Source organism: Falco punctatus (genome assembly GCF_963210335.1).
Source record: "Falco punctatus genome assembly, chromosome: Z".
Classification (NCBI taxonomy): Eukaryota; Metazoa; Chordata; class Aves; order Falconiformes; family Falconidae; genus Falco; species Falco punctatus.
In genome coordinates, this window is record NC_137586.1 from 29985186 (window position 1) to 30000659 (window position 15474).

Sequence of the window (15474 nt, forward strand, 5' to 3'; positions counted from 1 at the left end):
TCTAGGGCATTATGAGTAAATTAAGGTGCTTCTGTGTCATCAGTGTTTCAAGAAACAAGAGTGGGGAACTGTTCCTTAATTAACAAGCTGTTTTCAAGATCATACACTTTTCAAATTTTTTAACATTTAAATAACAACCAAAAAAAAACCAAAACAAAACACAGCTTGGCTAAGCAGTACAGGTGAGAAACATTCATTCAACTGAAACACTGTACCAGTCAGAAATGGAAATCTAAATAATATTCAAACACAAATTTCTTTAAAAACTGTCACGGATTGCTGTTTCTGTACTATAAAAATACATTCAGTTATGCTGGATGTTAATATGTAGGTCTTTTTTTTAACTCAAATTAGATTACAATGTTAGTAGGTCATAATGGCACTATTGTTCTCCTAACATGTACCTTCCTGCGCAATTCTGCTGCTGATAACAATTCAAATCAGGGAATTTAGGTGGAAGGAGAATGCTATACCTTTGTATCAAGCCTTCTAATGAATGTGAGTGTAAAGAAATCATATGCTTTAAAACAGCAAGCACTAATGATTAGACTCTATAACTCGAAAGTTATAAAGTAGGTATGTTTATTGCGCGCAGATGCACGGGGGATCGCTCCTCCACAAGCGTGCATACCCGAAGTGAGGAACCATCCCACATTTATACAATAAAAACAAATGAATATTCAATTAACGCCTATACATATTCGTTACCTAAACCCCGCTTCGTATGTTAATTAGCTTATCAGGAGAGGTGATTCATGTCCTTGTGACCATCCGATCTTCTCCAGCAAGGAGACTTAGCACTCCCTCCCTCTAGATAGCATTTGAATGTCTCTCATCCATTTCTCATTCTCTTTTAAATAGTCCCTTTGTTAGAGGAAGAAGGGCAGGCGTCTCCCCGTCTCCCCTTTGTTAGAGGAAGAGGGGCAGGCGTCTCCTCAAAACTGTAGTTGTCTCCTCAGAGCTGTGTGCCTATGTGACCAGACACCGCACCCATGACTAGTCACCATACCCACATTCCTTGAGCAGACATATACAATCACAATCGATGTCCATTGTCCCCATTTCACACTATTTCTCCATATCACTCAGGTAAGTGTTTCCTTCTTACATTAACACTGAAGACAACAATCTCAGGCATCTTTCTCACGAGGCAGACTCTGTAAAACCTTACCCAGTCTGGTCTTTCAAATCAGATGTGTGAGGGTCACCACTGGGAAAGAGGACAGGGAAGACTCTTGTGCAGAAATTAATTCAGCTGTGAATGCAGTATTACCACATTGCCCCTGCACACGCAGTTTAGGATGCTTATGTCTCAATGACAGAAATCCTGCCTTCCCACATGAACTTGCTGGAGATACTACCTCGAAAAGGTTGGACTGAGGAGGAAGAAAGATGTTCATATGCTGTGCCAGCTCTCTGCCCTGTGATGCAGTGCAGTGGGAAACTGCAGTACAGAAGTCTTATCTGCTGCCACATGGATTAACCACTTGAAAATAATCACCTAGAGATTGCAGAGGTCCCTAGTATAGGCGTAGGACTTTGTTATTGCTCTGTAATCCACTGGTGCAAAATTATCATTTGATGGAAAACTCTACCTTGGCAACAGACACAAGGGATGGGCAGGAGCCTGGGAGGGGTCTGGCTCATTCCCCTGCAGCAGTCGGATGCTGAAGTGGGGCAAGCATGGGGACAGGCTTCACTGCCTGAGCACACATGAGAGCCAGCGAGCTGCTGGCTGCCATCCTGCTCTCTGCCTTCTGCCCTCTGGCTAGCAGAGAGTAGATTTCATCACTCGCCTGTGCCGTGACTTTTATGTGCAAGCAGCCCTGTTGGCAGTGTGTACACTGGGCATTTTATTCACAAGGCTCAGATCCTTTGACTTCTGATGTGATGTTTTTGCCTAGTTATATTTGGATCAGTTCATATGGTGAATTTGTGCATAATCCTAGGACTGCTTCTGCCTCACAGAACAGCTGCAACTGAACTTTTCACCTCTGCTAAGTGTCCTTGAAAATTTCTTCATACATTAGATAAGCATGCTGTAAGCATCTGGCTTGTTTAACCAAGAATAAAGCTACGTAATTTAAATTTGAAAAAATACACCCACAGCCTCCTGTTCTTGTCCAAATGATACGACAGATGTAGCATCCTTAGCATACTGTTAAATTCCTCCCAATAAAGTTAATACATTTTTAATATCAGGAAGTAAAGTGTAGATTACAAACTGAAGAGTCAACAATGTCTTGCTGCTACAGGAGAAGGCCTGGAGTCTCCATTGTTGGAGGGTGTTAAAAACACATTAGACAAACATCTGTCAAAAGTGACATCGGAATATCTGAGCTTTCCCTAGAGGTAGGAGGGGGATCAGATGACTCTGGAGGGGCCATTCTAGCCCAGTTTTTTCTGTATGTCTGCCTTAAACTACTTACTCCAGTTGTACTTAGCCAGATGCTGACTTATAAAGGCAAATGCTAACATCAGCCTTTGCTCACCCCCAAGTCTGATAAGAGGCTCACTGGAACGCATAAAAAATCAGGTGAAGACTCTACGATTTTATTTACTACTATAATCAGTATTAATGACTAATAATAATTAGTAATAATGAAAGCTGCTATAATATAATAACAAGAGTTAACCCTGGCATAGTGGTAAGACAATTATCTGCCCATTTACATCATTGTACTTCAGGTTTCTAAGGAGCAGCTACATTGTACCTTTACATTTATTTTCTGAAGCTTTCTTTTCACTTCGGATGATCCCACCCCAGATTATACAATACACACAGAGTGTTATATACCTCCCCTACACAGGCAGATATATAGTTACTTACCAATGTACATTTGCAACACTGACCAATGATTGAATTCATGGATAGTATAAATTCTTTTTGTTAAAGTAACACACTGAAATATTAGTTAACTCCTCAAAAATAAGAGCGAAACTAATCAGCAAAGTGACCATACAGGTACTCCCCCAGCTGCTAATGTAAAGCTAATTAATAGCCTCCAACAAAACTGAAGCCTGGGAAGAAAGTCTGTTGCTTCATTTATAGCTGTACTAAAAGCAGAACCGCAGCAGCTAGCTATACCCAGGCAACCACCAGGTGTGCCTTTGGCAAGATGCTGCCTCTAAGAATTGTTACTGCTCACAGTTAAGACAGGTGGAAAGCAAAAACTAGATGCATTTGCTGAACCAGAGGCCTGAAGTTAGACAAATAAAACTCTTTAACTTTCAGAGTGAACAGCAAGATGATTCTACTTAAGGAACAAATACAGAATCTGGACCCTGTCATTAAGTACTCATATCGATATTTCCTTAAAAGGTTGAAACTCTGACCTAGGCAAAGCTTAGACAGGAGCTCAGTTAGGAAGTGTCATTCCAGTTGGCACAGGAGAAATTCACCCCTCTTCCCTGCACTGCTCAGGGCAGGGGGTTGTCCCTGAAATGCAGACCTGCTCCAGCCTGACAAGCCTGAGGGTCTGGGAAGGTTTGGGTGCTTACACTTTTTTAGCTCCAAGGCTTTCTCCCTCAGATGCACAGCTCCTGGGGATCAATCGTCCAGAACCACCTTCTGAGATAATAACTCCATTTAGAAGTGGAAACAAATAAAACCCGCTAGGGACTCCATGGTGCAGTGAGGCAGCAAGAAGTGGGTAAACAACCAGGACAGTTTAACATGTCAATTGCCTTCCTGCTGAACCAGTCCTGTGGCTGTTCCTCAGGCTCATCTGCACAAGTTCTTTCACAGAACTGTCACAGGGCTTGAATTATTGATATCTGTGGAGCACATCGTGTCACTAGGTACCAAAGAACTCTCTCCCTGCAAAATAAATAAGTAACAGACCAGACCTGCAGCCACCAACAGCCTGCTGACAAAAGGCTGAATCTTGTTCTGATCTGAACCCTGCAGGTGGGCCTTCCAGCTCCAGCTATACAGCAGCACGCAGCACCAAAGCTGGTCACATTCCCATTTTGTAGTTAAACAGTTATGTTCCCAGGTTGTAGTTTTTCACTGGCACTGCTTATTTAGAGCCTTACACTGCCTCTGTGCTAACTTTCAGGTTAAAAGCAAGCAGTCTCACAAGTCTTATTACTTGTTCAGAGCAGTGCAACAACCATGAAGAACAAGGGCAAACTATCAAGTACCGGTCTCTTGGTGACACCCATATACAGCATGGAGATTAGTGCATGACATGCAAGATGTTGAAGCATGCACAACCTGGCTTTTTCCCATCACAGGAATGACTACCTAGCAAAAACACCAAACAAAAAACAGGGGTGGTTGCTCTTGGTTACTGGCACTAATGAGGACCTAGACAAGCTGTTACACTTTTCCAATTCCTAACCTGATAGTACAAAGGATACAGGAGTTTTCCCCATGGGTTTTTTTTGTGGTTTTCCCTGGAATGTCATAACACTACAGAGACTTCTGCCATATCCAAGCCATGTGCAAGTAGGCCATGACCCTCTTTTTTTTTTCCCCCTCAATAGCCTAAGTAAAGCCTAGATAAACGCCATAGCTGTATACACCTGCTGGAATTAGTCTGAAAAAGATGGTGTCGCTAAAGACAGAGAGGCAACAAACAGAATGACGTATATAGGAAGAGGAAACTGGATAGGGTCATACTGGACCTTTTTTGCATGCTGGCTTCAGCCACTGCCTATAGCTGAAATCTCATAACAAGACATACCTTCTCAACTGAAGGGGGTCCTTTGGCAACTTGCCACCAGCACCAGTGATGTTTACATGTAAGATAAGCAGTGCACTTGAACACGACAATAAAGGTGATAATAAGAACCTGTTCACAAAGGCTGAGTAAACAGCAGTCAGAGAGACGTGGGACATGCTGGCAAAACAGCACAGAAAACGCACATAATCACAATGGAAAACGCAATGAGATTGACCCTCATTTCACTGAAGCTACTGGGACTCACAATCCTGGCTGCAAAGACAAATTTCAGTATGATATCCCATTGGAAGAATGTGACTGGCAGCTGTAGAAGGACGAGAGATTTTACGAAGATGATGTAGAGAAACAGGCTGACTTTTGCAAGCTCTTGAAATGACTAGCAGCTGGAGAAGCTCATCTATGTCACCTAATCTGTCCAGCTCCACTCTGCAGGAATGCCCACAACCTCGGTAGCCCATCTGCAGTTACGCTGCACTGCCCTCCCGTTCACCAGCCCATTACTCTCATTATAAGAAACGCTTTCTTAATGACTTGAGACTTTCCTGTTTCAGCTTGAGGCCATTGCACCTTTCTTTCCTTCTTCTGAGAATGTGGATAATTCCCTTCTTTCATTTATACTATTATCTCTGCAATTATTTATAGTCTGTAACTTTAAAATCTCCTGAGTCCTCCATTTAATACAGTTCTTTCAGTGTCTTTTTCTGCAGTATGTCTTACTTTGCTATCATTATTCATTACTGGCTTTGTATCTTCTCCATCTTTAAAATAATTTTTACATTATGGGGACTCAATTGCATTCATCATTCCAAATGCAGCAACCTCAGAGCTATATGAACCAGTCTCATTATTTCAATACTATCACCTGGGAAAAGGTGGGTGTGTTTTATGTGACAGTAAGACTGATTCAAAGGGCACAGGCAACCTTATTTTCAAACAGGAAATCACACATCCTAAACTTTGCAGTGTAGGAGCAAAGCTCTGAGTATTCTCAGCATGTCTAAACTATTACAGTTTTCTTCAGTCATACCCTAAGAAACACAAAAGCATGCAATCCTTATTAAATTAGTAAATAATAATGAGATTATCAGCCTGAAAGCCAGATCTCATAATAGAAACTATTAAAACATTTACTCTGGTTGACAGTGATTCCCTTTCACATAAATCAATATCAATTCAAATTTTAAATAATGGAGCATATTTTCCTGATAAAAAGCCAAAAGCTGCAGTAATGGTAAAAATTAGGAAAAGCATGGATAATTTATTGTACAAAATTGTTGGCATTTAAAAAAAAAATCTAAATTTTCATTTTCTAAAAAAACTGACAATCTACTAACTGCTGTTCTGAAGATTCAACCATCCAGTCACTTGAGGATGGATGTACTGCAGGCTATAGACTATCTCTATTTCCACAGTATTTACTACTAAATCACTTAAGCACTTGCCAATCATTAGTAAGTATACCTCCTGGAAATGCCTTTTGACACAGGGAAACATTTTTATCTCCATTTTATTGGGCAGAAGGCATAGAAAAACTGAGCTGCACAGAAACATTTGAAAGAAATTTGACACAACCAAGCCATAAATTGAACCTAGCTCTCCTGTGCTGATGTTCAATATCTTCACAGCAATATTCTTACAAAAATCCAGACAATGTAGCTAGAGTTGAAAAGCCTAAGGAATCATTCATTATATGCAAATAAGATTTATCTTCTATTATCAGGAGATGCTATGTTATATTGGTGCTGAAATGACTAATGCTAACTACAGAGATCATGACAAAATGGATCTCCAAGGAGTAACAGACAGAAGAGCAATCATGACAAAAACACAGCTTTGAAAGGATACCTGCCTGTATTTTAAAGCACTCAGGTAAAATGAAATAATGGTTATAAAGTGTAGTAGTTTTGCATATTAATGATCTGATAGACTTCAGGGAAAAAAAGAGATCTCTATCAGTCTGGAAAAGGAGGGCTCTAATGGGACAGAGTTGGAGTCTGCTACAGGCCACCACAAATGGCGAGACAGGCACAGCTCTACCGTGTTACAAGGGAGAAACAAGTGTCAGGACAGTATATTATTAGGGAAGACTTGAACTTCCGATACACAGAGAACAAATACTACTGATAGCTGTCAGTTCTGGCTACTCCTGTGTGAGTCACGGGTGTATCTTCACTAAGTAGCCAATGAACCCATACCGCTGTGTTTGAGTTTAAAGTTTGTTTTCCATTAAGTTTTCCACATCAGATATGGTAAGATCTGGTGTGAATGACGATGGGCCAACTCACTTTAAACCACATGAAATAACAGACAGAATTAAGTCATCTACTGTAAAAGATCATTTAAAAAAAAACAAAAAACAAACAGAGAACTAGAGAATCTAAGAGTCTGGAATTCCTTCAAATTCTTACCAAATGTATTAATAAAGAAAAAAGAAAGTGCATTGCATACGTATTCAAATGATACAAGATTAAAAGATCCTCTAAGTATAACTCTATAACTAAATTAACACTTGATTCAATTTTCAACAGAAATAATGACTATACAGTCAAGGGTACGATGGTCAAAAGAAAAAAGGATACAGAACAAGAATTATCAAAATGAAATAGAGGCGAAACTCCAAAGACTTTGCAGTGGAGTAGACAGACTATCCTAGGATACATGCTATAGGAGAATAGAATGAATACTGTCTTTTAGAAAGAAAAGGGAAGAAGTTTCTCAACCTGTTCAGCCAGTCAGGCCTCTAGTCTGACTTCAATAATATATAAAGTTTTAGGACAAATATGAAAGAGAAGACACCATAAACTTCAATGCACTTGGAAAATGGGAGAAAATACAATGTGGATTTACCAAAATTAGATTGTGCCCAGCTAAACTGAGTCCTTCTTTCCATAAATCATCTGAATTTTTCGACAAACTACATAGATCAAAACATCTGACTGAGTCCAGCGCAGGAAACTATTAGTTAAGCACTAAATGCTGGCAATTTGTACAAGGGTTGCCAGACGGGTAACAGATGCTTTAAAGGGAACATGAGGACTAATGTTGGAAAAAACCCAAACATCAGGAGGTTACTAAGGGAGTTCATCTGTGATCAGCCATGGGACCAATCTTATTTAATATCATCACCAACAATGTAGCCACAGAAATTAGGAAGGGGTTAGCAAAATTTAGGACATGAAGTTTGACAGCACACTTAATAGAAAACTGACATACTGAACTAAATAATAGAAATTGCTTAAATGTCTGTGAATGACCTTGCAGAAATGTCTTTCTTTCCTCTTTGATTATACAGCTAATCTTACACCTCAAGTTAAATATTTAGGGTACGTGGATACTTAAAACAGAGACCACAACATCATCTGATGCAGCTGGAAAAAGAGCACACAGGGTATCAGTCAAGATATTTCTAGCAAAGGGAGTATTAATGTCAGCTTAATGTCTGCACAAAAGGCTGGGATGAGACCTCCTGTGGAGCTCTTTGCACCCCGTGGCACCACCTACCTTTCTGTTCAGTCAAGCCCAGGAAAGGTGGATTCAGGCTGGGAGAGGGGCTGATGATGCCAACCACAATGGTGAGAGGGATCATTTATCACCAATGAAATGCCTGAAAGACTTTGGCTACTTTAGCTTGGAAAAAAAGGGGGATGAGACAGGACAAGGAAGAATGTCAAGCACTGTTGCTAAGAATCTCTCAGTCTAAAAATAATTACAGAAACAAAATGAGTGTATATAAATTCTGTGCAGAAATCAGAAGATAACTAGGTAACCCAGGAACAAGACATCAGGGTACTCTTGATAAGGTTTACCATAGACATCATTGCAAAATGAAACAGGAAATCAACAACAATCAAGAGCAAGCAATGCTCTAAAGGGTTGCAACATGATGCACGATCAGTTTATGGTTTACTTATGACTTAGCACAAGACAAGACTAGACTAGACTTAGCCTTTCCTTCCAGTCTTCTGTTCCTTATAAAAAGATACTTTCCCTTTTGAAAACAGTTGTAACAAGGAAATAATGACCTTGCAAGAATAAATGTATTTGTATCTATGCTATCCAGGTATGTCCTAAGATAGCCCAGGCCTAAGAAAGCCGATTTTCAATCAGCAGAATGAAAGTTAAGAGTCTATATATTGCTATAGACAGACACATTGTATTATATTCTTGAACTGGATACCGAAACTGTATTTCATGGCGTCATTTCATTTCATGGAAACAATTTCTTTGCAAGCAAAACCTAACAATATTCCAGCATGCAGAACAATATTAGCTTGCATATAAATGCAAAGACATCAGTACTGATCAATTTCAATGTAATTTAAAATCTAAAGGAAGTGCTGTTAGACTGCATTTCCTCAGTTTGTAAATCCATCTGCCACTGCTGGCCAAACACCACCTCTGCACCAGAGAAGAGCTTGACCATTTGCCTGTCGAATATTTCACTTCCTCCCAAATGACAGCATTCGAAAAAAGGCTGTGAAACTCAAACATATGGGAAAGACGAAGGGCTAGTTAATGAAAACGGCAAGAGTTTACAACACCCTTAGGAATGAAAAATGAAATTTGTATTTAAAACATGAGTAGGCAATACAGAGTGTGACAACAGATCATTTATGTAGCAACCATGGGGGACAGAAAACCCAACCCCCTGCTACTCCACATAACTGATGAGCCCAGGGCAGCTCTCTCACTATGTCCTTAGCTTATGCTTTTTCTGACCAACCAAGCTTCACAGCCTCTCTGCCCAGAACAGGGCGATGGCTCTCAGCTGCTTACCCTTCTAACAGAGGTATGTTTTTCTACCACATTTGTTACTTTTATTGCAAATCCAGAATGTAATCAGAAATTTCTATACCCAGGCTAATACGCTGTATTCTGTTTCCACATTACCCTCCAAATCTGAATGCTTCCAAAATGTTCCAGATCATCTGCTTACTTGTTCATGTGAGGGAAAGTAGTATTTTTCACACATCTGCAGTGACACCCTTATCATTTCAGTATCTGATTAAAAACTTCTCTGCTAGTATGCAAGAACATTACGGCCCACTCCAAGATTTCCAGTAACATTTCTTTCTGTTCCCCATCCTATCTCCGATGCTGTACAGGCACAACACTACAATCCGAAGTTTTAACCCATCCAGTTAATCATATTCCTTATTTTAACACACACTGCCATTTTTCCTCCTTTGCAAAGAACACCACAAATATTAACAGCCTCCTCCACTTTATAGAGTTTTTGGAACACAAATGTCAGATTTCCCGATATGCATGTGTACTTCCACAAAGGAGAACATATACACTGTTAATCATGAATGTACATTAAAAAAAAAGCAAACAAACTTCATATTCCTCTTTTTCCACCAGAAAACTTTACAAACATGTTCTTCTGGAGGAATTTTAATACATGTTTGTGTTAACAGATACAAGTCTCACAGGAGAAACTCATCAGAATGTATTCCAGCCTACGTATACTGAAAATAAATTTTGCCATATCAGCAAGATCAATTTATATTTGCTTATTACTAAGCATATAGAGTTAATGTCACATGAGGGTATGATATTCTAAAGAGTATCTCATTTCTAAAGATAAACATAAAAAAGTGGAAGTAGCAACACTGTTGCAAAATGGGCAAGGCTATGTTTTGAAGCCACATTCTGTCTCGCATCTGACAGAAATGGAAGGTCTTTTTCCACCACAACTGAAGTTTTATCAAGTATTACTGAAATAAATAAATAAATGAATAAATCAATAAAAAGCATAGCAGAAGTTTTGGTTCCAATGCATGACTTACAACTCTCCCATATGCAACAGTATCACAATGAAACATGGATTTAGGTTTTGAAAACAAATTAAATACTTCTAGGTTCTGATCCTAACATGACTTTAACTATTGTGATGTCTTCCAATATTGTAACACAAAATAAAATACATTCATGCTCATATCACAGATGCTAAATCCTCACAAACAGGGGATCCCCATTACTAAGTGACTATACAAAGAAAATGGACTAATTTGTAGCAGAGGGGAGGAAATCCTGTCCTGACAGAAACCAGCAGCAAATTCCAATTGATGTTGGCACATCAAGAATTTTATCCAATGATTTTTCTACTGTGAAGAATACATCCAAAAGAGACAAGTATTTTCTAACCTCTTTCAGAGATGAACTATCTTTCTTGTATCACTAATGAAAAGAAATACTGTAAAAATTTATATTAAAATCACCAGTGAGATACCAGTTGTCTCTGCCTCACTTTTACAACTCAGATGATGATGATAGGAAGGGTAAGGGGACCTTTTTTGTGAGTCTTAATTTCTGTTTGTTAGGTATCCTGAGGATAAGATAGGAAAGGTACTTTATTAGTGTAAAGATGTTTCTTTTTTTTCCCCTAAAACTGCAGGCAAAACACAACATGACATGGGTAGCACTTTTAACAACAATATGAACCTTCATACAGTTTGCAGAGATGCACTGGGAATTTTTTTTTTTTTAAAAAAGAAGCCAAATTTGTCCCTTAGATACAGCCACACAATCACATGGATCAGAAGGATTCATGCACCTACCTATTTTAAATTATTCCCAAAGGATGCATTCTGTTTCTCTCATGCTCTGTACAACTCCTCTGAAGTCAGTAATACAGATCCTGGCTCTGCACTTCCAAAATACAGCCATGTGTACACCTTCTTCCGTTACTGTTAGTTCAGGCATGCAATGATCTCATAAGCAGCTAATGTCTTTGATGGCAGGACATAATGAAGAAAATATTTTTGCAAGTGATCCTAAGGCAGGATGCTATCCCATGATATGTATCTGCTGCTTTTTCTACTCATGAGGCTTTCCTTTTCTTTAATAGATTAAGTTGCATACTGTAGACATATCCTCACTTCAGGTCCTTCACCAGAAGAGCTGGAGGCAGAAGTCCCATCGATTTAGGACCTGAAGGTGAATTAGTAATCCCAGTGCTTCAGGAACTCACTTAGAAATGGAGGCTACAGTCTTTAGGGTGAAAAGAGAAAGGAACACAAAACACACTGAATTCATACTATGTGTACTCCAAAAGGTCCTTTCTGTTCTTTATTTTCTCTTGTAAGTTGACTTTACACTCTAAAACCAACAGAGTAAATTAATTATCCCAAAGGGTCCAAACCTATTATAAATTCAAATGCATTATCAGGGGGATTGATGTTGGGAAGTCTCTGAGGTCCCAGTATCCACCACAATTCCCAAAAGGAAAGGTAATAAGATGCCATTTCTTGTTACTCGTGTCATTTCTAAGGCAAAGGCAATGCCTAACTGGTTCAGTTAGCTTCTTGGCAATCTTTTCCAGCTCTTGTCAAGGGAATAGCACTAGACATTGAAGAATATTCATCAGTTATGGGTCAGAAAACAGGATGGCGACTTCTCTAAAAACAGCAGCAATAAAGCTATTACGCATAATATTTAGTACCATATACCACTTGACATTTTACAGTTCTTCGTGCACACACAGATTGTTCTGCAGAATACCCTCAGAAAGATGGCACGTCCTATTATCACAAATGAGAAATCTGCAACAAACCTTCATATCTGGTGAAACTCCACTGAATCCCAGTGACTCCTCAGTACAATAGAAGAAGACACCGTTAGAAACATGGTTTAGGAATCTTTTTCTCTAGTGTCTCAGCCAGCCTGGTTAGTTAGAACCTACTCCTCCATAATGCCTAAGGGGTTTTGGAAACACAAGCCCTGTACCCTTCACATAATATATACATATTTATAATACATATTTGACAACATTACTACAAATATACATTAATGAAAATAGTAACAGGAGATGGACCTGTTCTGGAGGGCATAGAATAGACCAGTTCTGAGGGCAGCGCCAGGCGCACTCTTTGAGATTGTTCTTGACTATGGGAACTTGCTTACCCGAGGTGGCAATCCCAGCCTTCTCATTACACTCCTTCTCTGCACTCCCTGAGGTTGCCCAGTTTCTCATCCACCCTCTGTCTGCAGCTTCCTGACTTCCCCACAGCTGAAGTTCAACTCAAGCAGACATGGAAAAAACCAAAGGTGACAGAGGGTCACACACAGAAACAAAGCAAATGTTAATGCATTTCCTAGGCTGATGATGAAAGGACTTAAGTTACAAAAGCCAGGTCACGTTCCCTACAAAATTCAGCACCTTTCCTAAACATTAGATGCTCCTGGATGCTTTGCTCCTATGTTATTATCATGAACACAGTAGGACTGCTATTGTCCCAAGTGCACATATTTCCAACAGAAACACACAATTTTATTTCAGTTCTCCTGTACAGATCTATTCTGGCTTGTATTCTTGTATTTGTTCATATTGTGTATGAACAGTGACATGGCAATTTGTAACACATACTGCAGATCCCTCCAGACACCTTCCCATTGCCACATGAAGCAAGCCTTTGCAAGACTATGGCTGCTGTAAAGGCATGAAACCTCCGTGCAGATGGCTCATGCCTCCCAGGGATCTCCTTGTAGGGGCTGACAGGCTACTTGCCTTTTTCTTAAATAGAGTTCCTGTAAGGATGGTGCTAAGGAAGGAAAAGTCCTTTCCTGTCTGAGATCCTTTTCTGGAGATTCCACCAGAGCCTCTGGATGATCAGACTCATGTACTTACTTACTTACGCATTTTAACTTAGTTGAAATGCCAAAAATTTTTTCATAGCGTGTTCTGTTTTGGAATTGAAACCTCTAGGCAGGCAAAGAGCTAGGTACATCCAAGATAGAAAGTTGCTTCCCCATCACAAAGCCAGGTGTAGGTGCTCATGGAGCAGTGATAATGCAGGGGACAGACTACTTTTCCTCCCTTCAGTAAATCTGTTATCTTCCATAGACAAACAAATAAGACCATCAACTACCAGCATACACTAAGTTATGTCCAACCTTGTATTTCTGCATGACTGGAGTCTTCTCATGTACTGCTGCACTCAGTATATGGCTTATAAAATATTTCTGTAATGACAACAGGACATTTGTGAAAATGCTGTCCAGACCAAAGCACAGCAGACCATGCAACAGTGAGCACCCGACTGAAGGCAGTATGTCATGCTGAAGATCTGCAAGGAGAATGATGTTTTCAGTGTACCACTTACACTAAGCCATCTTCCTGAGGACCCCAGTCAACCCCCTTGTACACAAGAGATTTTTCTTGCTTGAAGCAGCATAGTTTGCAAGAACAATGCTGTAGCTCTAGCACCACATACCAGGCAGGCTGGGAAAGCAGAGTCCTCCCACTGCCCCTGAGGCCGTAAGGTCAAGGGGCTGTGGGGAGGCAAACACTAGGAACTGCTCTCTTCACATTTACACACATATCAGAAATATCATTCCCAGATGTATTTCAGTTACACGAAATAAAATCTTGACTTTTTTAACAAGTCTCTGATACATCAGCTGTGCCCATTTGGATGACCTGGATGCTCATTCGTTACGTGAGCTACAAGAGATAATCCACTCCGAAGTTATTCACGCGGTGGTATGATTTGTCTTCAGTGGAGTCACAACACAACTGGATGTGATTCAAAGAGGGCTTCCCTCTGCAAATAACATATAAAGAAATACTGTTATGACATTTAGGAAATACAGAGTCTCACATATATTTGCTTCATTGGAGGAATCATCCCCATTACTGAAAAAGACTTAAAACATTAGGCTAAAAACTTAAGACTCCATTTCCAAGGAAAGAAACAGCAACCTGCTTTTTCAGCATTTCTGGATGGAGTGACTTGCTGTCTCCACTACAGTATTAACAGCACAACACATGATATTATCACAAAATAGCAAGTCTATGAAAGTAAATTAAAAAGAGCAGTGGATCACTGAGCCTCAATTGTAAATCCTAAGTGCGCCTTGTGAACAAAACCAAATTTGGATTTCACCAACCCTTCTTTTCTTTATTTCACCAGGATGTAATTGGATGTTCAAAACGCTATAAATACGGAAGAAAACTACCAATTCTCTTCCTTAAAATAAAAGGTTAAGCTTGTAATTATACGATCTCAGCATATGATTTTGTACAATTACTAATTAACTACGATGACTGATTGGAGAATGCAGAAGTAGTGATTTTCTTCTTCAAGAGCTGCGGCTGCTTCGTTTTTAAGTCAAGTTCTGCTACGGAGGAAGGGAAAAACCGGCACGCAGGCGTGGGGCGGCGGGGCACCGCGGGGGAGCAACGCTCCTTCGGCGACAGCCGCCCGCACCGCGCTGTGGCACACCTCGCCGTGCCGCCCCGGCCGGCGGCCCCGCAACGCGGTGCCCCGCAACGCCCCCTCCCCGCGGCGGGGCGCGCACGGCGGCACCGGCCCTTCGAGGGAGCGGGTGAAACAAAGCGGCGCCGCACCCCGCCCCGCGCAGCGCTCCGCCACCACCGCTCCCCCCCGCCGAGGCTGCTCCGCACGGCCGCCCGGGCGCGGGGGCTAGCAACGGGGCCGCACCGCCCCCCACACCGCCGAAGGCAGGCCAGCAAGGGGGAGCCTGGTGGGCTCTGCCGGCGGCACCGCACCGCCCCGCGCCGCCCGGTCGCAGCGCCACTCACCGTGCCGCGCCGAGCCGAGCCGTCCCTGTGTGCGGCACGGCCGCAGGTGCCGCGGCGGAGGAAGCGGGGGCGGGCGGCGCTGGCGAGCCAACCGGGGCCCGGCGCGGCGCCGTGAGTCACCAGCGGCCGCGCAGGGCGGCCGGGCGGCTGGTATAAGAGCGCCGCGGGGACACCCTCCCCCCGCGCATGTGTTCGTCTCCCTCCTCGCCTCATCGCAGCTCGGAGCGCGGCGCC

General features: G+C 41.4%; 1 long non-coding RNA gene across 6 annotated transcripts in view; it reads right to left on the reverse strand.

The window, feature by feature from the left end:
* LOC308056312 overlaps nt 1-15371 on the reverse strand; it is an 81769-nt gene extending 66398 nt beyond the window's left edge. For all 6 annotated transcript variants that reach the window (XR_013924770.1, XR_013924771.1, XR_013924772.1 and 3 more), the window contains exons 1-2: nt 15241-15371; nt 11255-14239 (exon numbers count right to left, since the gene is read on the reverse strand). This is a non-coding gene — a long non-coding RNA (uncharacterized lncRNA). The remainder of the gene's footprint in view (nt 1-11254; nt 14240-15240) is intronic.
* Nucleotides 15372-15474: the final 103 nt, after the last annotated feature.